Here is a 22,814-nt window from a genome sequence, read left to right as displayed (position 1 = left end):
AGCTTTTGGCCAAGTGCATGGTTTCCTTCAGACTACAAAGCAAAATACTTCTGCACACTTCGATCAATTTATCAAAAATGGAAAATACGAGCTAAAACAAAATGAAAAATAGAAACATAAAACACGATTGCAATAAGTTACTTGTTCCTTCGATCCTTGAAAGCTTGCATCTGTGATACTTTCAACATTTACATATTATATCACAAACGATAAAGTTTAAAACAATCACTTAGTTGCAATTAGTCACAATTCCTAGAAATGAAAAATAAAAATGAAAAATTACTACTTGGGTTGCCTCCCAAGAAGCGCTAAGTCTACTAGTCTTCAACCGGACTCGGTTTTGGAACTAGGTTGAGGAGTACGGGTTAGGCCTAGGGCCGACACCCGTCGGTGTTTTGATGTAAAGGTCTGATTTATCCCTAAGGTGTGATTCTATCCTCCTTTTCTTGCTTTCCCAAGCGTAACTTCTAATCTTGCATCTAGTTCCAAATGGATTCAGATCACTGATATCCTCCTTGATTATAACTACTTGGTTAAATCCTAAAGTCATGGTCATCTTCTTAGCTTTCACATTAACTGATGATCCTACTGATAGTAAAAACGGTTGTCCCAAAATGATATGGTCCCTTGTCATCGAATCGTCTTCGACTAAATAAAAATCAGTCGGGAGATCAAATCCTCCTACATTTATGACCACATCTTTTACTATACCTTTAGTTAAGACCTTTGCTCCTCCTACTAACCTAATTTCTAAATTTTCTTGTTTCCACGAATTTTTACTACTTAACACTAGGTCCTCGAAAATCCTTATGGGGAGAACATTTGAGGTGGACCTAAAGTCCATGTAAGTATTTTCAAAACACACTGAATTAATGTGACTAAGGACTTGAAAAATGCTAGGTCCCCATAAAACTTGCCATAAGGTTCTCTAGCAATTACTTCATTCATTTTGTCCCTCTCAAGTTCAGCTACACGTTCCTCCCATTTCATATTTCCTAGTATTTTCCTAATCCTATTGGATACTTCTCTCCCATTTCTTAATTGTTCTTCTACTTTCTCCTTTTTCTCTCTCATATTCCTAAAGCATTCGTAACTTATTCTTCCCTCACGTTTTCCTTTCCTAGTTTGTTTGCCACCATCTTGATCATCATTCCCTACTTCCATACTCAGGCATTCTGCTTTAATTATATTCAATTTGCTATCTATGTCAGATACTTTGACCACATTTTTCCCGTCAGACAGTGATATTTCTCTTTTGAGTACATGGACGGTTACATCGGCAATATGCAAAAATGGCAGACCTAGGATTATAGGTGTATCTATTCCATCAATTGAATCAAGTACAACAAACTCGGTCCAGAATTCTAAGTCTTTAACCCTGACATGGACTTGTTCGAAAATCCCCTTGGGTTGTCGGTAAGTCTGATCGGCCAACCGAATACTCATATTGGCGGGTTTTAGCGAACCTAGGGTAAGTTTTTCAAAAACAGCAGTAGGCATTACATTAATACTTGACCCTAAATCAGCTAATGCACTCGAAAAATATTCATCATTAATAGTGCAAGGGATAAGAAAACTTCCCGGATCCTCGTTTGCTTGCGGTGTCCGCTTTTCATCATTCTGCGTGTCTGGATTTTGAACTTTTTCACTTCTGCCCAAATTGTCTCCATCCTCCATTTTGCATTTGGATGCAAGATGGGTACCTAAGTCTCCGTCTGAAATCGAAATTGGGCCTGAATCTGAACTGCAGGGTTCACCAGCGGCGCTGGTGACAGACGAGCGGCGCTGGTGGTCTGCCTGGGGGCTTCCAGCGGCGCTGGTTGTTACCTGAAGGGCTACCAGCGGCGCTGGTGGGTGATTCCAGCGGCGCTGGGTGGTTCTGGACAGATTCCAGAATTGCCTTTTTGTCCGTTTCGCTTCCATTTTGCCTCCGTATGCCCTTTACCTGACTGGAACTTTCACAAGAATCATTAGAAATCACAGTGGAGTCATTACCTTCGGTGAACACGGCGTTCACATTCTCATTTCGTCCGATCGGGGGTTGGTACTTTTGACTCGGATTAGGGTTTGAGAGAGGATTCGTCCTTGGATTACTTGGGGGAACACCATTTTCCTTCGTTGCATTTAATGCCATCATCTTTTCCAGTTTCTTCTCCAATCCAAGAATCGCGGATTGTTGGTCTCTTGTCACCGTATCTACCTTGTGGTCGAGATTACTAATCTTCTCATCCAAAAACCTTGTATACTTGTCAAGTGAATCATGCCTCTTGTCATTCATGTCTATGTACTTTTCCATCATGTTTGTGAGCTTGACAATAGGGTCCTCCTTTGCCACCTATTTTGAAAAGAACCAAAATTATTTCTAGAATAATTTGCATTATAATTAGAATTACCGAGATTTCTTTGAAATAGTCCTCGTTGAAAGCCTCCTTGGTATTGATTCTGGACAAAATTGACTTGCTCGGTGGTTTCTTCTTCACAATCTTCGGTATAGTGCATCTCCCCGCATTTGTTGCCCCCGTGTGCAATCACCTTGAGGTCCTTATCCATAATGTTCAACCTGTCTTCAAAAGTAGAAAAATGGTTAGGTAAAGCTTTAAGTTCATGGATTACCTCATCATCGGGGCTGCTCTCGATGCTAGCCACAGTCCTTCTCGACTTTTTACCTCGATCCTTATCATCTACATCTCGAGCTAAGCTTGCTTGCACCATATCTTCCATCATCTTGTACGCGGCATTAGTAGTCTTGTACAAAAAGTTACCACCTCCGGCTAGGTCCAAATCCTTTTGGGAACTTTTCATTAAACCGTAGAAAAAGATTTCCATGATCTCATCCTTGCTAAGTCCATTCCCGTGACAGTTTCTGATCATCTCCCTAAGCCTTTTCCATGCAACAACTAGTGATTCTCCTTCGTCTTGCTTGAAAGCTTTGATGTCTCGAAGCATTTTCCTAGCTAAACTCGGGGGAAAGAATCGCGAAACAAACTCCTCGCGAAGTTGATTCCATGTGGTGATGGTACCTTCATCGAGCTCATCGAACCAAGTACGCGCCTTTCCGGTGAGAGACGACGGGAACAAGCTAAGTTGCACATCGTCATCGGTGACGTTTCCTCCGTATTTGAACATTTTGCATAGGCTAGTGAACTTGCTTACATGCTTGTGAGGGTCGGAATTAGCTCGGCCGTCGAACTGGTTATCCTGAATTAACTTAAGGTGGTGTCCTTTGACTGAAAATGTCCTAGGTTAGGTAAAACTATAGCGGATCCTGGCGTCGGTGCTACAGCTCTTGTCCTTTCCATCATCGGTCGGTCGAAATCGTCAATTACTGCTCTAGGTGAGTTTGGTTGAGACATGGTTTCGGTTGTTCCTACTGAGTTTTCTAGGTTGAAAAGGTGTTCTAAATTCCCTATGGGGGTTGAGTTGGATCTGTAAAGTCTCTTCCTTCGTCTGAGTCTACTTAAGCTCGTCAAACTACGTCTTATGACCGTTCCGGATCTCAAACGCATGAACCACCTAAATATCCTGCAAAACTCAAGAAAAAGATCAACGCAACAATGTAATTCTAAAATTTGAAAAACTACACTAACTAACTAGCTAGAAATGAAAAACATAAATATTTTTGGATTTTTAAATTTTAAAAGAAAAATTAAAATGCAACTAATTATGCTAAACCTAATTTTGACCTAATTTGACCTAATTTTCTACTTAACCTAATTTGACCTAATATGAAATGCTAAAAAGTAACTACTTCATGCCGAAACACAAAATGGGGTCGAACTACACTACTAAACTAAGAATGCACTAAACTAAGAATTCTTTTTTAGCAATTAAATAAGAAAATATAACCAAATGCTTTGCAGCAAAAGGCTACTTTGAAAATAGTTGTGAAAGGACGAATATCAGTAATTAAATTAAAATACTTGTTTGGCATCTCCGATCTCATGGTACGACCAAATACTATCCTACTGGTTTGTTAGCCTGTTGGAAACTTAATCACGGTTCAGATTCTCGTTAGATTCACTTTACCTAAGTAGTAGTGCTGTCGCTAGACTCACACTACCCTTTAAAACAAATTCTCGCTAGATTCATTGTTTTAAGTATTATTACCTAAAGTTTGTGTTACTAATTCATCTTTTAATTACCCGGCTCTTAAGCCATGACCAGATATAATTCCCTCCGGTGACCACAGTGCTCGTTTCCAAGTCAAAGGATCGCGTCTGGTATTGTTAAGCTTCATGATCAATTCACCCTAGTTACTATGGTTCTGGATACCTCGGTTACAAGTGAATCACTGTTTACTTCTAGTTATAGACCGACTAGTTGTAATCTGTCCTAGCATATTAGTCCTAGTACATGATCATAGACAATCATCAGAATTAAACTAATATGTTCAGATATAAAACCAATAGCAACATGAATTACTAATAAACATGGATCTACGATAAACAGTAAAGCACACTCCAACAGAATCTAAACAAACACAGTAAAACAATAAGCGTCTACATGATCACATTGATCCAAACAAGTATTCAGCCTACTAGCCTAGCATTATTAAAGGAATAACAAAGTCTGAGAATATAAAAGACATAGTTCAAAGACAAAGAGTAAATAAAGATGAAAGATGTAGACCAAGAGTGAAGATCGGAAGGTGTTTAGATGGTCCAAAACCTTCTTGGAATCTGCAATTTCGATCTAGGGTTATTCCTGGGCGGCTAGGGCTGCTGAATCAGCTTTCTCTTAGGGTTTTGAGGGTTAGTTCGACTTAAATAGGTGTTTAAGTCGGTTACTGATCTGGGCCGACCAGCGGCGCTGGTGGGCCTGCCAGCGATGCTGGCTAATGGGCTAGTGGCGCTGGTAATACTTCGAGCGGCCGCTGGTGAAGCTTCGAGTGGCGCTTGTGGTCTGGAGAGCGTTCGCTGGTGAGCACCAGCGGTGCTGGGTATGTGTCCAGCGGCGCTGGTGGCTGCTGTCTTGCACTTGAGTCTTCGTTTGGCTCCCGAACCACTTCCTTGTGTCTTGTAACTTCATAGGCTTCCTTCTTGAGTCAGTTGATGTCATTTACCCTCTCTCGCATCTTCCGGGAACCTGCACAAACATATCATTCATTAAGTATCGATAGTTCCGGAATATTAACTCATTTAAGCATAGAAATGAAGCCTTTCTTTAGGGGTTTTTATCACAAAATGGACGCTCATCATATACTCTTGCACCCTATATTCCTCTAGCAGGGTTTTATGACCAGTCATGGTTCTGCCAGCAGCACTGTCAAGAAACCAAGTATTCTTTTTTCGGTTACTCTTCTTCATGATGATATCCACCCAACGACCAGATTCAACATCAGACTTGACAACATGACCATGATCTTCACGAGCCATGAAACACATATCCCTTACTTTTTCTTCACCATCAGATGACACGTCAAAATCCTCCCATTTTTCAGTGTCTGCCACCATGCAGGTATTCTTATTGGTTTCTTTCTGAGCCATCAACGCCATGTGGGCTTTCAGCTTTTAGTACTTAGCTTTGTATCCATCATCAGGCTTCTGAAAAATAGAATGGTTAGGGACAGTGTGTGATGAGGAGGGTTGTAATGATCTGCATTCCTTTATAAAATGTCCTTTCTTTCCACATTTAAAACATTCTAAATTGGACTTATCGACAGTATTAGTTGAAGAAAATTGTTTGCCATTTCTCTTTGATTTAAATTTAAAACGATTAAAAGTTTTGGCAATCATAGCAACAAGGTCATCATCATCATCCTCATCACATTCATGTGATGCATATTCAGAAATACCAGCTTTCATTAACTCAGCTACCATCTTCTTCACAGAGTCAGACTGATCACTCTCAGAAGACAGTAGGGCAGAATCTTGTGGTTCAGAATAATGAACCAATGCAGAACTGGTTGAAGTATGATTCTTTGCATCATGCTCAGCCACAACTCTCTCAGCTTTATTCTCCTCAGTGTATCTGAAGGCACCATACAAAGAGGCCAGAGTGTGACTGTGAAGGGTTTTACCTTGCCTTAATACCATGATCAAATTCTCCCATTTAGAAGGTAATATATCACAAAACTTTTCAAGTAAAATTTTTTTGTCCTTTGTAACATCAAGAGCTTTTAAATGATTGACCAAATTTGTAAGTCTAAGATATGTTTCAGTTAAAGATTCATTTGGTAATGCAAAAAATGCTTCATACTTTTTATTCAAAGAAACTTTTCTTGTGGTGATAGTTTCCTTTGTTCCTTCAAACTGTGTTAAAAACTCTCCCCACATTAACTTAAAACTATCAAGTAAAACAAGAGTGGGTTTTAAACTTTCTGGGACAACAAAGAGAATCATATTTTGTAATTTGGAATCTAGGTCAGCCAAACGATGGTCTTCCTCTGACCAATGATCTTTCTCCTTGGGTGTTAACCTAGGGGTCCCATCTTGTTTAAAAACAATAGTTGATGCATTCATGGGAACATAAGGACCTTCTACAAGAATGATGGTCAAGTGTCTTTCAACTCCAGCGATGTACTTGAGCATACATGCCTTCCAAGTAATGAATGTGTCACTATTTCCATTAAATTTAGGTACCGGATTGTTTGAAATGTGATCATGAACACTGGGTTGAGCTGGTGGTGGTGGTGGTGGAGTTGCATTTTGGTTGACATTTGGGTTACCATTTGGATTTTGTTGAGTTTGTTCGATTCCAGACATGCATCTTGTAGGATCAAAACGGGTATAACAATTTAATGATTTAACCTGTGAGGCTCTGATACCAAATGTGAGTCCACCTACACAAGATGTACAACGAGAACAAGATATAACAAGATATAGAATAAGTTAATAATAAACACAAGTATATCAAGTAACCCGACTGGCAAGTGGTTCGAATCTAGATAAAGACTAGTTATGAACCACGATCCAGATATGGATATGAACAATAAAGAACAAATGCTTCAAACTATATAAATACTAATAATATTCAAGTATTATGGCAATGAGTCAAGATGTATTTTTCAATGTATTTTATTTATTGCTATAAACAAAATACAAGAGTTGTTGCGGAACAAAGATAATCACACTTGTGAAGATATCTAAACAACCCTAAAAATACAAATGATCTATACGACAAGGAATTACTCGTAAGAATACTTAGAGTAATATCACACGTTGCAATTGCCAAAGTTCCAAGCATTTTAGCAAGTGTGAGAAGTCTTATATTTATAGGCAAACATGTCTTGATGACATGGCAATATGCCGTACAAATATGGTTGGATGCATTTATGGATTTGTGGGACAAATCCATAACATGCTTGTTTAAGGTAAAGTATGTAAGTTTCTTTGATGTGACTTGACATACTTTATTCTCAACATTTTGCTAAAACTTTCCCAATCCCAGGTATAAAGTAATTAACCGGGTAAAGGTAGTTAAAGCTGCAAAAAGACCTTCCTCGTAATCAGTGAAAAACTGTTGTAAATACTTTACTTTTTCACTGAGCCTCTTCAGATTCTTCAATCAGGTAAGATCTTCTCTGAGCTCTGCTTCTGAGATGATCTTCTTCTTCAGTCTCCAGTCTTTGACTTTAGTCTGAACGTCTTCAGTGTTGGTTGATTCTGAATTTGAAGTGAAGCTTCAGTGAGCTTTATTCTGAATGTCTTCAGAATCCTGAGCAAGCTTTCTTCACTGAACTTTAACTATTTTGAACAAATCATACTTGGTCGATTTTCGACCTAACACTTCTTTTTCTGCAGTTCCCCCTCAGCTTCATATTGTCTCTTTGTTGCTTCAATAAGCTCTTGAGTGCTAGCAATTAAACCAATCGGCACATTACTTTCCCCTTTGGGGACCTCTACAGGCATCTTAGAGTGTAATTCAATTGCAGATTGTATGCCTTCCAGAGGTTCCTAACTCTGCCGCTGAAGACAGTCATAAATACCCTTAGACATGGTAGAAAACTGAGCTCTCAATCTGAAGGATGAGTTGAGATTCAGTGCTTCTTGTTCTTTGAGTTCCTTTAATATCTTTCTATCTTCATCATTAAAGGAAGGGAGAGGAGTAGGAGGAACAACAACAGGTTCTTTTCTTAGCAAGGCCAGAATGTCATCCAATTTCTTTGTTTGGTCCTTCATAGTTTGATCAACATTGGAGATAGATTTCTTAACATCTTCAACAGCAACATCAACTCTTTTGTTTGTATCCTTGGTAAGCTCAGCGACCATTATTCTGACCCTTGCTTCTACTTTCTCAGCCACTGAAGCTGAAATCTAAGCAGCCAATTCCTGAGATAGCTCAGACTTCATCTTCTCAAACACATCACCACTTATTGAAGACCCAAGTTCTTTCTGATTAACACTGGGCATCTTTACCAACTCATGTACTTCCTTCCCGACTGCCAGAACTTCTTGTTTTAAGATATCAACACCAGATGTCAAGTTCACAACCAAAGAAGCTTGCACATCTCTTTTGGCCAGTCTGAAGGCTTCCCTGATGGCACTACTGATATTGTTACAAGCCATCACCAACTCATTGAGCTTCCCACTTCTAAGCCCTTATTTCCGGCAACCTTCGTAAACTCAGTTCCAAGAAAAACCTGAGCACCCTTCAAATCAGTGAGGGACCTAGTATTGGCAGTTAGAAATTTAGTTAAGTCCTCTACTTTGAGAAGTAGGCTTTGGACTTCGGCGTTTTGTTTCTCTAACTGTGCTTCTACACTCAAAGGAGGAGGTGGTTGTGCAGAAACAGAAGCAACAAAGGAGATTTTTCCAAGCCTAGTTAAAGCTTGATCTAATTGCATTTCAGTTGGACTCTTAGATTCAGTTTCAGAGTCCAACTTCTTCTCAGGCCGCTCATCATAATTAATGGGCTTTGGGGACTTGGTGAATTTGGGGATGTGAATGTTGGAGTTGTGGTTGAAAGTTTGGTGCTGTGACATATGCAGGAGTTGAGCCTTCAGGAAAATAAGGGTGTTTATGTGAAAGTGGCGGTGGGCGATATGGTTGTTCAACAAAACTATTTGGATTTTCCAGGGGAGGTGGAGGAGGAGTGTTTGTGAGGTGAAGGGTTGGCTCAGAATCAGACGACTGATTCTCCCTTAATAAGTCCTCATCAAACTCAAAGTCAACAAGGAAATCAAAATTCCCTTGAAGTGGCTCATCTTCATCCCAGAATGATGTCGAGACAACATTCTAATCAGATATGCCCTGGATCTGATCACTAGTACCAGATCCAGCTGCTGGTTCAACAACTGCTGCTGCAGATGCATCGTCACCAGCTTCAGAATTTAGTAGCTGAGCCATAGCTTGATCGCCAACAACAGCAGACACAGGGGTTGCCTCAGTGATCCTTGTGCTATCAACAAGAACCATATCATTGGCCGTAGAGTGTGAAAATTTAGTTTCTAAGGGTGTCACCTCAGAAACATCATCAGTTAGTGTTGCAGAAGAGTGTAAGATTTGTGAAGTTTCAGGGGGTGCACGTGCAGACTCGGACTCTACTGTGAGTTGGGCTGGCTCACTTTGATTTCCTTCACCATCCCCTCCTAAAGAAGTTTTGGGGATGGTTTCTTGTATGTTTTCCCTTTGACTCAAATCTTCTGGTTCCTTTTAGGAGGTACCAGAAGGGTTAGCATCGGTACTAATGTCCTTGGGCTGTGAGGACTTCTTATATTTACGTCATTTTAACAAGCCCTTTGGAGATCCAGAGGGATCTTTTGGGAGATCCTTAGGTTGGTCATCGGATGGGGAAGATTGTGGCTGGGAGGATAAGTTGTTTGGGATTTGAACAACTTCAACATTTTGCCACTAGGTGCACCGGTAGATCTCGCATTCTTTTGCGACCGCCCAGTGACCTTTTTGAGCCAGCTGGTCTTGCTGCGTCAGTTTTAGAAAATACCTGAAGCATTTCAGCGGAGAGTTCAGGTTCTGCATCTGATGTTGATAACCTTGAAAGGTCTTTGCAGAACTCTGTTGCTGAAGATTCAGGTCCCCCTACAGAATATGCATCTTCCAGAATTTGCATGAAGCAGATGCTCTGAAATCTTGGGAAAGAGATGTGTGGACTTCTTTTTCCTTTTAATTTTGACACCAACTGAGAGAAGAGCATCTCAGCGAAGTCCACCTCAATCCCATGCCACAAATAGTAGCCCATTTCAACTTGTATGAGGGAAATCTGGTCTAAGCCTCCATAATTTCCCCCAAGGCACTCGACAATTAGAGTCCAGAAATACCTCCAACAATTATTGAAACCAGCGATGAATACATGGCCAGAGGTTTTCAGATTGCCTGCAGCATCGGTCATTCCATCATGACCCATGTCTCTTAGAACCTCCCTGAAATTTATTCCTTCAATCTTTTTGCATAGACTGATGGTTGTCTGAGATAGTTCAATTGAAGGGCCTCCCTGAACCCATCAAGAGAAATGGCACATCGCTTTGAGCCATTGTTTAAAGTGAAAGCAATGGATTTGTCATCCTTGCTAACTTCAGCGGTGCACCAAAATTCAAGCAAGTATCTGTGATACATGACTTGAGGATCTGCAGTCAAGGCGTAATGGATAGGACACTCTTCAAGAAAATTATTTATCCTCCCCATCAAGGTTTTTGATTTGGCATTTAAGGCTGCCTTGAAGTTGATCATGTTGAATCTAATGGCCTTTGGCTCTAATTTATCTGGCCAATTAGATCCTGGTTTTACTGCAGGTTTAGGTGGATTGTAACCGAAAGTGATGAGAGATTTTGCTTGAGATTGTTTAGCCATAATTTCTACAAGGGAACACTGAATGTGATTTATGAAAAAATTAGGGTTTTGGATTCTTGAACGGATGAGAGAATGAGAGAGAATGAATGATTAGGAGTAAATGAAAAATGAAGTAAATGAAGGAATGATTTTGGAAAAAGGTATTTATATTTATGATGGAATACGAAAGATTTCCAAAACAAAAATAAATAAAAAGAATTTTGAAATTTAAACCCAATAAAATAGAATAATATTTCAATAAAAGTAATTTTGATCGGGTTTGAAAACCGAAATAATTTTTGGTTACACGTCCGCATTTAATGCAACAACGGCTGTGACCCCACATTTTCCATTGAATTCAACAGTTTTTAATGCAAAAGTAATCGTTATACAGTAAAAAGGTATCGTTATACAGTAAAAGTCACGTGGTCACACAACAACCACGTATCCATTGGACATTACAGGGTTTTGAGTGACTTCAGATTTTGACTCAATAATTTTTGAGGATGGTTAGAAAGTGCAATCTGAACCATCTTACTTTAATAAATTCCGAAGTCCCTCATATTCTGAACCATTTCAAACAAAATATTTTTCTGAGGCAAAAATTACCCCTCAGAGAAAATTTCTTTTAAGAATAAAAACATTTTTGTCGATTCTGTCTGTAAAGCTATACAGGATTTTGCATTCCTAATTCAATGATGAGACGTTTAAAAGTCTTGACATAAGGTTTTGTAAAAACTTCAGCGAGTTGTTTATCAATGGGAATGAAATAAATTTCAATATCACCTTTTAAAATGTGATCTCGAATGAAATGATATCTGGGGTCGATGTGCTTGGTTTTGGAATGCATGACAGGATTGTGAGATATGGCAATGGCACTTGTGTTATCACAAAAGATTGGAGTCTTTGTATATTTAACACCATAATCAGTTAGTTGGTTCTTCATCCACAAAATCTGAGCACAACAACTTGCTGCAGAAATGTATTCAGCTTCAGCGGTGGACAATGATACTGCAGTCTACTTCTTGCTCGTCCAACTGACTAGTTTGCCACCAAGGAAATGACAACCACCTGTGGTACTTTTCCTGTCTATCTTACAACCTGCATGATCAGAATCTGAATAGCCCATTAGATCTAGACTTGAGCCTCTGGGATACCAAAGGCCAAGTCTGGGGACACCTTTAAGGTATTTGAAAATCCTTTTTACAACATTCTGATGTGCTTCCCTGGGGTCAGATTGAAATCTTGCACAAAGGCATGTTGCGAACATTATGTCAGGTCTACTTGCAGTTAAGTACATGAGAGATCCCACCATACCACGATATTTAGTGGGATCAACTGTTTTTCATTAGGATCTAAGTCCAAAGTTAATGGTGCAGAAATAGGAGTATCTTTTGATGAGACTGAGTCAAATTGATATTCATTTAATAAATCTCCGACAAATTTTTCTTGATTTATAAAGATGCCATCATTGGTTTGTTTTACTTGAAGACCCAGAAAATATGTCAGCTCACCCATCATACTCATTTCATACTCAGAAGACATAATTTTGGAAAACTTTTCACACAATTTCTCATTTGTAGACCCAAACACCATATCATCAACATTAACTTGTACAAGTAGGATATCACTTTTCTCATGCAAGATAAATAAAGCGTTATCTATTGCACTCCGTTTAAAACCATTATCCAAAAGATGTCTAGTTAGAGTATCATATCAGGCTCTAGGTGCTTGTCTTAGACCATATAATGCTTTGTTCAGCCTGTACACCTAGTGAGGTTTTTCCTTATTTTCAAATCCTTGTGGTTGATGAACATAGACAACTTCTTCCAATTCTCCATCCAGAAATGCACTTTTAACATCCATCTGATAGACCTTGAACTCATGATGAGCTGCAAAAGCTAAGAAAATTCTGATAGCTTCAAGTCTAGCAATTGGTGCAAAAGATTCATCAAAATCAACTCCTTCTTCTTGAGCATAACCCTTGGCAACCAATCTTTCCTTGTTTCTAATTTCATGGCCATCTTCATCCACCTTGTTTCTGAAGACCCATATTATCCCTATTGGTTCTTTCTTCAGATTACTGGGACATGGAACAAGTTCCCATACATCGTTCCTTTTGAACTGGTTGAGCTCATCTTGCATGGACTCAACCCAGCTTGGGTCCTTTATAGCCTTCTACTTGGATCTTCAATAATTTGATCAATTGGATGCGATCGAGTCCATTTAGAGTAATGACCAGGATGAACAATGATATTAGTGCAACAATTCCTCTGATTTATCTCAGGAGGAGCTTCAGAAAAGACTATTTCAGTCTCATCATCATCTTCTTGTAAATCATGATTTTGCATCAAGAAATTCTTCAGTCTGAGGTATTTCAGTGGAAACTGATATCTGAGGAGAAGCAGGACGCATATTTGATCCAATAGTCATTTCAGAAGGTAGTTTAAAACTGACTGAGGGATAGAATGGGATGTTGCTTTTCTGAGAATTTGTTGGTTCTTAACTGAGATGATCAGAAACACGCTCAGATGACTGATCAGGTTGAGTAATGTGATCAGATTCACCAAAACTGATAGGACTTTCTGAGGGTCGTTCAGAGATTGGTTATTAAAGATTGCAGAAACTGATTCATCAAAGGTAACATAAATTGACTTTAAAGGCTTTGCGATTTGTTGAATAACCTAGGAAGTAACCTTCATCAGCCTTGGCATCAAATTTTCCCAACTGGCTGGAATCATTCAGAATATATACTGGACATCCAAATACATGGAAATATCCAATATTAGGCTTTCTTTTTCTGAGCACTTCATAGGTTGTCTTCTTGTGTCTCTTGACATAAATTGATCTGTTCTGATTGTAGCAAGCAGTTGCAACAACTTCAGCCTAGAAACTCTTGGGAAGAGCAGATTCATTCAACATACTTCTTGCAACTTCTATCAGCGTACGATTCTTTCTTTCTACTATACCATTCTGTTCTGGTGGATGAGCTGAGGAGAAGTTCTGAGATATGCCAGTGTTAGTGCAGAAGAACTCTAGAGTGGAATTTCTGAATTCAGTGCCATTATCACTTCTGAGCTGACGTAGTTTTCGCTTGTGCTTGAGTTCAAAACTTGATAAGGACAATAATTTCAGCAGCAACTTCACCTTTGGTTCTGAGGAAGATCACCCAATAATATCTTGAATATTCATCAACAACTACAAGGGTGTATCTTTTTCCAACTCTTGTTTGAACATTCACAAGACCAAAAAGATCCAATTGAAGAATCTGAAGAGGCTCAGTGATGCTGAAATTTTGCTTGCTCTTGAATGTTGCTCTTTTCTTCTTTCCCATTTCACAACCTGGACATGGCTTGTCTTTATTGAAAGACATTAGTGGTATCCTATCAGCGAGTTGCTTTCTTGACAACTTGTTGATGTTCTTGAAGTTCAGATGGGATAACCTCGTGTGCCATAACCAGTTTGTGTCCTCATCTGCCTTTGTATAGAAGCATTGTTCAGTGGCTGAACTTTCCATATCAATGACATAAATGTTTCCTTTTCTTGGTGCAATCAATACTACCTTCCAATCCCTGTTGAATATGGTGCCTTGAGATACATCGAATAAAACACTATATCCCTCAGTTTGTCCATTGCCATCATTACCAAAAGTTATTGGGGGCCCCTCTTGCACCCTATATTTCTCAAGCAGGGTTTTGTTACCAGTCATGATTCTTCCAGCAGCACTGTCCAAATACCATATATACTTCTTTTGGTCTCCCTGCACACACATAAAGATTAGTTCTTTTTAGGAACCCTTCTTTTGATGGGTTCACTGGACTCTCCCTTAGCAGTCTCAGATTTCTTTGGTTTTAGAGGAACAGAAGGATCAAAGGGGATTTCAGTCATCACTTCAGATGACACAAAAACAATTTGTTTGATGGGAGTTTCAACCTTTTTCTTTTCAGATTTTTGTTTGTCCTTTTTGATTTGTTTTGAAATAGGTTTTGGATTTTGTTTCGGATTAAAGGGAGTGTTTTCAACATTTTTCAAACGTGCATTGCAGCTTTGCACTTGTCTTGCTAACCAATTGAATTGACTGAAGCACTTGTCTTTGCACTTGCTTTGCACTTAACAAAATAGATTCTTCATTAGACGCCTGAGCCTTACCAGAATCTGAGGTAGAAGGCTTAGCTGGGGAGACATTTTTCTTCTTCTTTTGGTTTTTAGGAACCTTGGATGAAGACTGAGGGGAAGGCTTTTTGGATTTAGCCTTCTTATCTGAAGTATTGGTCTGACGTGCTTCAGAATTGCCCTCAGGTTGTTCCTGGGCTATATCAGTTTCCTTCTTAGCTTTGCCAATTTCTTTAAAAACAATTTTTGGTCTCATTTCTTTTGGAAGTGCATTTAAATCAGTTATAACAGATGCTAGATGAAAATCACCAGACTTATTAGAAATTCAAAATAGTGCTTAGTTGTATTTCCTTATCTTTGTTAATTTGTATATGTAATATAAGGTTGAGGGGGAGCTTATGTATTTACTTAGAGTATAAATACCCCTCAAGCCTTAACCTTTTGTAACCTTTAGTCACATTTTGATAATAATATTTCCAAGCTTTCCACACACACATTGCTCGTCTCTCTCAATACACACACTAACACACACACATCCACCATTGTTATTCACCTTACTTCCGCACCCGAACACGAACGATTTCTGATATATTACAAGACTCATATGCTGCTTTTTGATTTGCAAAACTGTTTTTAATTGCAGCATCTGGGTTTGGAGATTTCATCCATGATTTGATTATTTTTTGTTCTTTTTCAAGAATTATTCTCAGTTCTTCTTTTTCAAATTCCAGTTTGGCTACTAAAGACTGATAACTTTTTAAGGCCAACTCGACATCTTGTAGTTCCTTCAGCCTAACCTAACTGGCGTTTAGTTCAGAAGTATTACTTTCAAACATTTTCAAGCTTTCTGAAGGCACAGTCTCAACATATGAAATATCGGCTTCAATAAGAACTAAAAGATCCAGTTTTTGTTCCTCATTACTTTCAAAACCAAAAGTACTAACCTTCTTCATGATTATATCCACCCAACGACCAGATTCAACATCAGACTTAACAACATGACCTTGATCTTCACGAGCCATGAAACACATGTCCCTCACTTCTTCTTCATCATCAGAAGACACATCAGAATCCTCCCATTTTTCTGAATCTGCCACCATGCAGCTATTCTTGTTGGATTCTTCTTGTGCCATGAGTGCAATATGGGCCTTCAATTTCTTATATTTGGCCTTATATGACTCATCAGTTTTTTGAAAGATAGAATGATTAGGAGCAGATTGTGATGAGGGGGTTGATTTGATCTACATTCCTATTTGATTTTGCTTTAAAACGATTAAAGGTTTTGGCTAACGTTGCAACAAGATCATCATGATCATCCTCATCACACTCATGTGTTGCATAATTAGTAATACCAGCTTTCATTAATTCAGCTACCATCTTCTTCACTGAGTTAGAATTGTCACTCTCAGAAGATAGTAGGGCAGTACCATGTGGCACAGAATACTGAACCATTGCATAACTGGTAGAAGCATGATTCTTTGCATCTTGCTCAGCCACAACTCTCTGAGCCTTGTTTTCCTCCGTATATCTGAAAGCTCCATATAAAGAGGCAAGAGTTTGGCTGTGCAAGGTTTTTCTTTCCCATTTAGAAGGTAAAATGTCACAAAACTTTTCTAACAAAATTTCTTTGTTTTTTTCAACACTTAAAGCTTTCAATTGGTTTACAAGATTTGTGAATCTTATGTAAGTCTGAGTTAAAGTTTCATTTGGGTATGCAAAGAAAGATTCATATTTTTTTATTTAAAGCAACTTTTCTTGTGACAACTATTTCCTTTGTACCTTCAAACTGTGTCATCAGTTCTTCCCACATTAATTTTGAATTTTCAAGAAGAACAAGTGTGGGTTTTAGGTTTTCAGGAACTGCGAAGAGGATCATATTCTGGAGCTTGGAATCAAGATCTACCAGTCTATGGTCTTCTTTAGACCAATGATCCTTCTCGTTAGGTATCTGCCTAGGAGTCCCATCGGCATTGAAGACAACAGTTGAAGCATTCATGGGTATATAAGGTCCTTCTAAGAGAATGGTGGTTAAGTGTCTTTCAACTCCAGCAATATACTTCATCATACAAGCTTTCCATGTAATAAAAGAGTCACTGTCCCCATTAAACTTAGGAACAGGGTTATTTGGGAAATGCAGCTGGACGCTATGTTGAGGTATAGGTGGTGGTGGAGGTGGTGGATTAGTATTAACATTAACATTAGGGTTAGTTCCTTCGATGCCAGACATCTTGTAGGATCAAAAAGGTTATAAATTTTATAAATTAAACCTTGAGGCTCTGATACCAATTGTGAGTCCCCTACACAAGATGTTAGTCGAATATAACAAGATAACACAAGTATATCAAATAACCCGACTGGAAAGTAATTATGATCCAGATATGGATATAAACACAAAGTAAATACGAGAAACAAGTGCTTGAAACTATATAAATAATATGTATAATCAAGTATTAGGCAAAGAGTCACGATGTATTTTTCAATTTATTTTATTCATTGATATAAACAAAATACAAAGGTTGTTGCGGAACAAAGATAATCACACTTGTGAAAATATCTAAACAACCTTGAAATACAAATGATCTATCAACTAGGAAATACCCGTAAAAATTACTTAGAGTATATCTCACAAGTTACAATGCCAAAGTTTCAAGCCGTTTGCAAGTTGTGAGAAGTCTTGTATTTATAGACAAAGTCCATGATGACGTGGACTTGGCCGTACAATACATGGTTGGGACATATTTATGAATAAAAATGATATTCCTTAAATCGTGTGTTTTAAGGTTAAGTGTGAAAGTCATTTGATGTCACATTTCACACTTTATACCCAACCATTTGACTAAATTAAAAAGCTTTCCAGAGACAATGTTGTTGTCTGGATAAAGCATGGTAAAGTAAAAAGGCTTCCTTGTAATCAGTATAAAGTGGTGTAAGTACTTTACACTAAGCAGCTTCAGATCTTCAATTAGATAAAATCTCCTCAGAGCTCTGCTTCTCAGAAGATTCTCTTCTTCAGTCTTTGACTTCAGAATGAATGTCTTTAGTTTGGGTTGATCTTGATCTGAAGTGAAGCTTCAGAGAATTAATTCTGAGAGAGTTCTCAGATTTCTGTACAAGTATTTTCTCTGAAATTCAGATATTTCTGAACAAATTATAGTTGGTCGATTTCTGACCTAACAGTGGCGTGTGTAACAACACGATTTTATCACTCGAATTCACATCAACAATGGTGTTTGGCTAGTGTGTGTTCTTGGTGTTTGTGTGTGTGTTGAAAGAGAATTGGGATTAAGAGTGTGTTATTCAGGTGTAATGATATGGAATGTATGTCAAGAGTTATGTCTAGTGTTATGATTTCTAAGGAATTGAGGGCTATTTATAGTCTAAACAAATCAACTATGATAATTATCACAATTAGCCCCTCAACCTTAGAAATCATCAACACATGACTTAACAACAAGTAAGTCCATAACTTAAATTACAATGTATCACTATTTTTGGATTTCTAACATTCTCCCCCTTAGTGATATATTGTAATATCTGAAGTACGTGTTGGTTTGCCTTGTAGGAATGAATTTGATGAGCCCGGTGATGAAGACAATTGGTGTGTTGAAACAAGTCTTCAAAGCTTTCTCATTGTCTTTGGAGAACTTGATTCTGTCTAGGTCTTAGACTTCTTGAAGTTAAATCATTTGTTGATTCTCAATGTTCTTTTAGAACAGAGAATGATGAGTGTGTGTATGTTTTGAATCTTTGAAGATTGTTGAATCATGAATCAGAGTTGTCTTTTGCGGTGAGGAAGGTATGAACTTGTCTTGAATTCTTCAATCTTCAAATCTTGAAGTCTTTTCTTTGAAATCTTGGAATGAATTTTCAGAGATATGTACTCTCCCCCTTTATATGTGCAATGTAGCTTTAGGTAAAGTGTTGTTGTATGACTTGAAGATCTTTAATTTGATGAAGACTCTTTTTGAAGCTTTTCTTCTTTGTCTTGAATCTTCAATCTTTTGTCCTTTGACGCTTTGATCTTTGTCACATCATCTAAAGCACTTTTGAGAGTAAACATTTGAATGAGGATTTGACAAGTCTCTTATGAATTAATCATGCTCCCCCTTAATTCATGAGTAATCACAGTCTCTTCGATTTTTGAAAAATCTCTTGTTAAATCTTGAATGTATATTCTTTTCTTTTGAGATGAATAATCTTCAATTTGAATTTGGAACTCTTGCAGTTTGGAATGAAATTGTCACACAACCTTTGAAGAAGAATGATGAGTTGATGTCACAAATGAAATTTTAAGATAATAGAACTCCAAATAAATTTGAAATCTTTCAACAAGAAGCTGAATGATAGTATCTCTGAAAGCGATTGAAACAACCAAACACAAACTTTTCTCCTTGTCCTTATCAATCATTCTAATTACTTCTCCTAATCAACAATCAATCATACTATTTTCTCCCCCTCATAATGACAAAGTTGGGAACCAATGTCATTATGCAAACATTGATTGATTCGATTGTTTAAAAGAAATAATCATGACTAAAATCTAGACATTATGCTTCATGGAGAATTATCAACCATCAAAACATCAATCTAACCATATAAACCAACCCAATTGTTCCTATGAATGACTAAAATGTAAGATTGAAGTTGTTGGGATAAACATTGTATCATGGTGTTGGTGTTTTCTGTGTTCGAGTGATGAGAAAAGAAACCGGATAAGAATGATCCGTTTGCATTCAAAAATCGAAAGGACTAATGAAATGACCGAAAGAAATGTATATCATTTATCGGATTTCCTATGTATCATTGAGAAATGCACAAAGCAAACTTCTAACATAGTTCGGTCTTTTGGCTTTTCAACCTCAAGAATGCTTCAAAGAATATAAACCATGGTCAGTGTCACCTAAGCGTTCGATAACCATGTTCTACTATCCTTAAAGACTTTTAGGAAAAAATCCAAGGTCACAATAGACTTCTTGTTAACTCAATAATTTCAAAAATGTAATTATGAGACATACGTTCAAAGCTGGAAATGATGTTAGCAATTGTAGGATTTCCATTTGATCATTGTGAAATATCAATTAAGATATCACTACAAATGTTCCGGCTATATCACAAAGATATGCATGTATATCACAAAGATATGACGCAAATGTGTCCTAAAGAATGAATAACGATCAGATTAATGATCAATCACGAGAGCTCTAGACACAAAGTGATCAAATGAAGTCGGGGACTGGAGCAGAGTGTCACCCTTTTTCAATATTAACATCTTCCAAATGAAGAGTCAATAGAAATGAGAAAATCTCCATGAGAAGTAAAACAAGCATTTGTTAAGAAACACTTGAGTGGTTAGGTAAAGATGTGCATCGCTTCATTGGGTCCATGAAGGCTTCTTCAATATTGAGATATCAACAAATGACATCCGATAGAAATGTGTTTTACCCGGCGATTTGAGCATTTTAGGGAAGGGTATCAATTCTTTTAACCCTTTTCTCACAACATTATCACCATAACCTCTCACTTTTCGACTGTACTCCCTCCAACTTAGTTGCACGAATTCATCATCACTCAAAAATATCCTCACTTTCTAATGAAAGAAGTGAACACTCCGGGGTTTGAACTCATCGGCGGTGATGATATTCATAGAGTATATTTTTGAGAAAAACCTAGTCGCTCATGTGCAAACTAAATACCGATCTTCCTTTGAATTAAATATTTTTGAAAAAATCATCAAATGTGAAAAAAATGTTTTAAAATCACATTTGAAGTTTTGAAAGAGTTTTTGAAATCACAAACTCCCCCTTAATCTATTAAGATAGAAAATAATTTTCATAGAAAAGGTGGAGCAAAAATGATTTGTGTGAAATCAAAAAAGGTTTTATGAAAAATGAACTCAATCAATTGTTCAAGATGAGATAACTCAGGAGTACACAAAGGCGTTCAATCCTTTGCTTCTCATATCAACAATTGAGAGTTTTTGAAACAGATGTAACAAAATTGCAATCAACATCTTGTATTACACATATACATTCATATAAGACCACTTGGAAGTACACAAAGGCATTCAATTCCATGTTATCCTATATCAATTTATATGTATAACAACATGAATTAATTTCAATTTTGAAACATAACTGGGTTGCATACAGAGTATATGCAAGCTATTTATAAAATAAATCACAAATAAGCACGGGTTATACACTGAGTGTGCATAAGCCACGAAGTAATAAATACATTATTTAAGCATGGGTTACATACAGAGTATATGTAAGCCACTTTTAAAATAAATAGTTTAATGAAGAACGGGTTGCATACAGAATATATTCAAACCACTTTGAAGTAAAAAGAAAAAAATTTAAGAAAATCTTTTTGTTATTTTTCAAATGAATCAAGAATTCCTTCCATAGTAAAGGTAATTAAGGATCAAGATTTAGCATACCAAGTTTAGAGATTAAGAAATTAAACCTCTTTTCGTCGAGTGGTTTTGTGAACAAATCAGCGAGTTGGTAGTCAGTTCCCACGAAGTAGAGTTCGATGTCACCTTTCTCAACATGATCTTTGAGAAAATGATATCTCACATCAATGTGCTTTGAGCGTGAGTGATTGACTGAGTTGACAGCAATTGCAATGGCACTTTGTGAATCACACTAGATAGGGACACGATCATATTTCAGACCATAGTCGGTAAGTTGTGTTTTCATTCATAACACTTGAGCACAACAACTAGCAGCAGCCACATATTCAGCTTCCGCTGTTGACGGTGATACACAATTTTGCTTCTTGGATGACCAACTTACAATCTTATCCCCTAAGAATTGTAAAGTACCAGATGTGCTCTTGCGATCAAGCTTACAACCTACATGATCTGCATCCGAATAAGCAGTTAAATTGAATCCAGTATCCCTTGGATACCAGAGACCAAGATTGGGTGTACCCTTCAGATAATGAAAAATTCGTTTCACAGCTTGGTAATGTAAATCAGTCGAAGCGGCTTGATACCTAGCACACATACATGTTGCAAACATTATATCTGGGCGAGATGCTGTAAGATACAACAACGAACCAATCATGCTTCTATACCTCTTTTGGTCAAATGGTTTCCCATTTTTATCAGCATTAATTTTGTACGAGCAGCCATTGGGGTTGAAATTGAAGTACATGTAGTCATATCAAACTTTTTCAACATATCTTTTATGTACTTACCTTGTGATATAAAAATACCAGTTGGTAATTGTTTGATTTGTAATCACAAAAAGTAATTCATTTCCCCAATCATGCTCATTTCAAAATGATTGACCATTAGAGATGAAAAATTCCGACCAAAAGATTGACTGATTGACCCAAAAATAATGTCATCAACATATATTTGGACAAGTAAAACATGTTTACCTTGCTTACGAATAAACAGGGTAGGGTCAATGGTACCTTTGGTAAAGCCTCCTTTGAGTAAGAAAGTAAATAAGGAATCATATCATGCTCGGGGTGCCTGCTTCAAACCATAGAGGGCCTTGTCTAACCTGTAGACATGATTTGGCTTCTTAGGATCAACAAAACCTTTAGGTTGCTCCACGTAAACTTCTTCTTTGAGTTCTCCATTCAAGAATGTTGTCTTCACATCCATTTGAAACACAGTGAATTTCTGAATGCGGCATAAGCTAAGAAAATACAAATGGCTTCCATTCTAGCAACAGGAGCGAAAGTTTCGTCGAAATCCACACCAGGTTGTTGGCAGTAACCCTTTGCAACCAATCTAGCTTTGTTCCTTACTACAACTCCATTTTCATCCTTCTTGTTCTTGAAAATCCACTTGGTGCGAATTGGTTCTTCTTTCCTTGGATTTGGAACCAATCTCCATACCTTCAGTCTCTCAAACTGAGCTAATTCATCTTGCATTGCTTTAACCCACTCTGGATCACAAAGAGCTTCAGAGATGGTTTTGGGTTCAATGTTACTCAGTGAAAGTGCAACAAGACACTC

The sequence above is a fragment of the Erigeron canadensis genome, chromosome 9 (assembly GCF_010389155.1).
Source record: "Erigeron canadensis isolate Cc75 chromosome 9, C_canadensis_v1, whole genome shotgun sequence".
NCBI lineage: Eukaryota > Viridiplantae > Streptophyta > Magnoliopsida > Asterales > Asteraceae > Erigeron > Erigeron canadensis.
Note: the sequence above shows the minus strand (reverse complement) of the source record.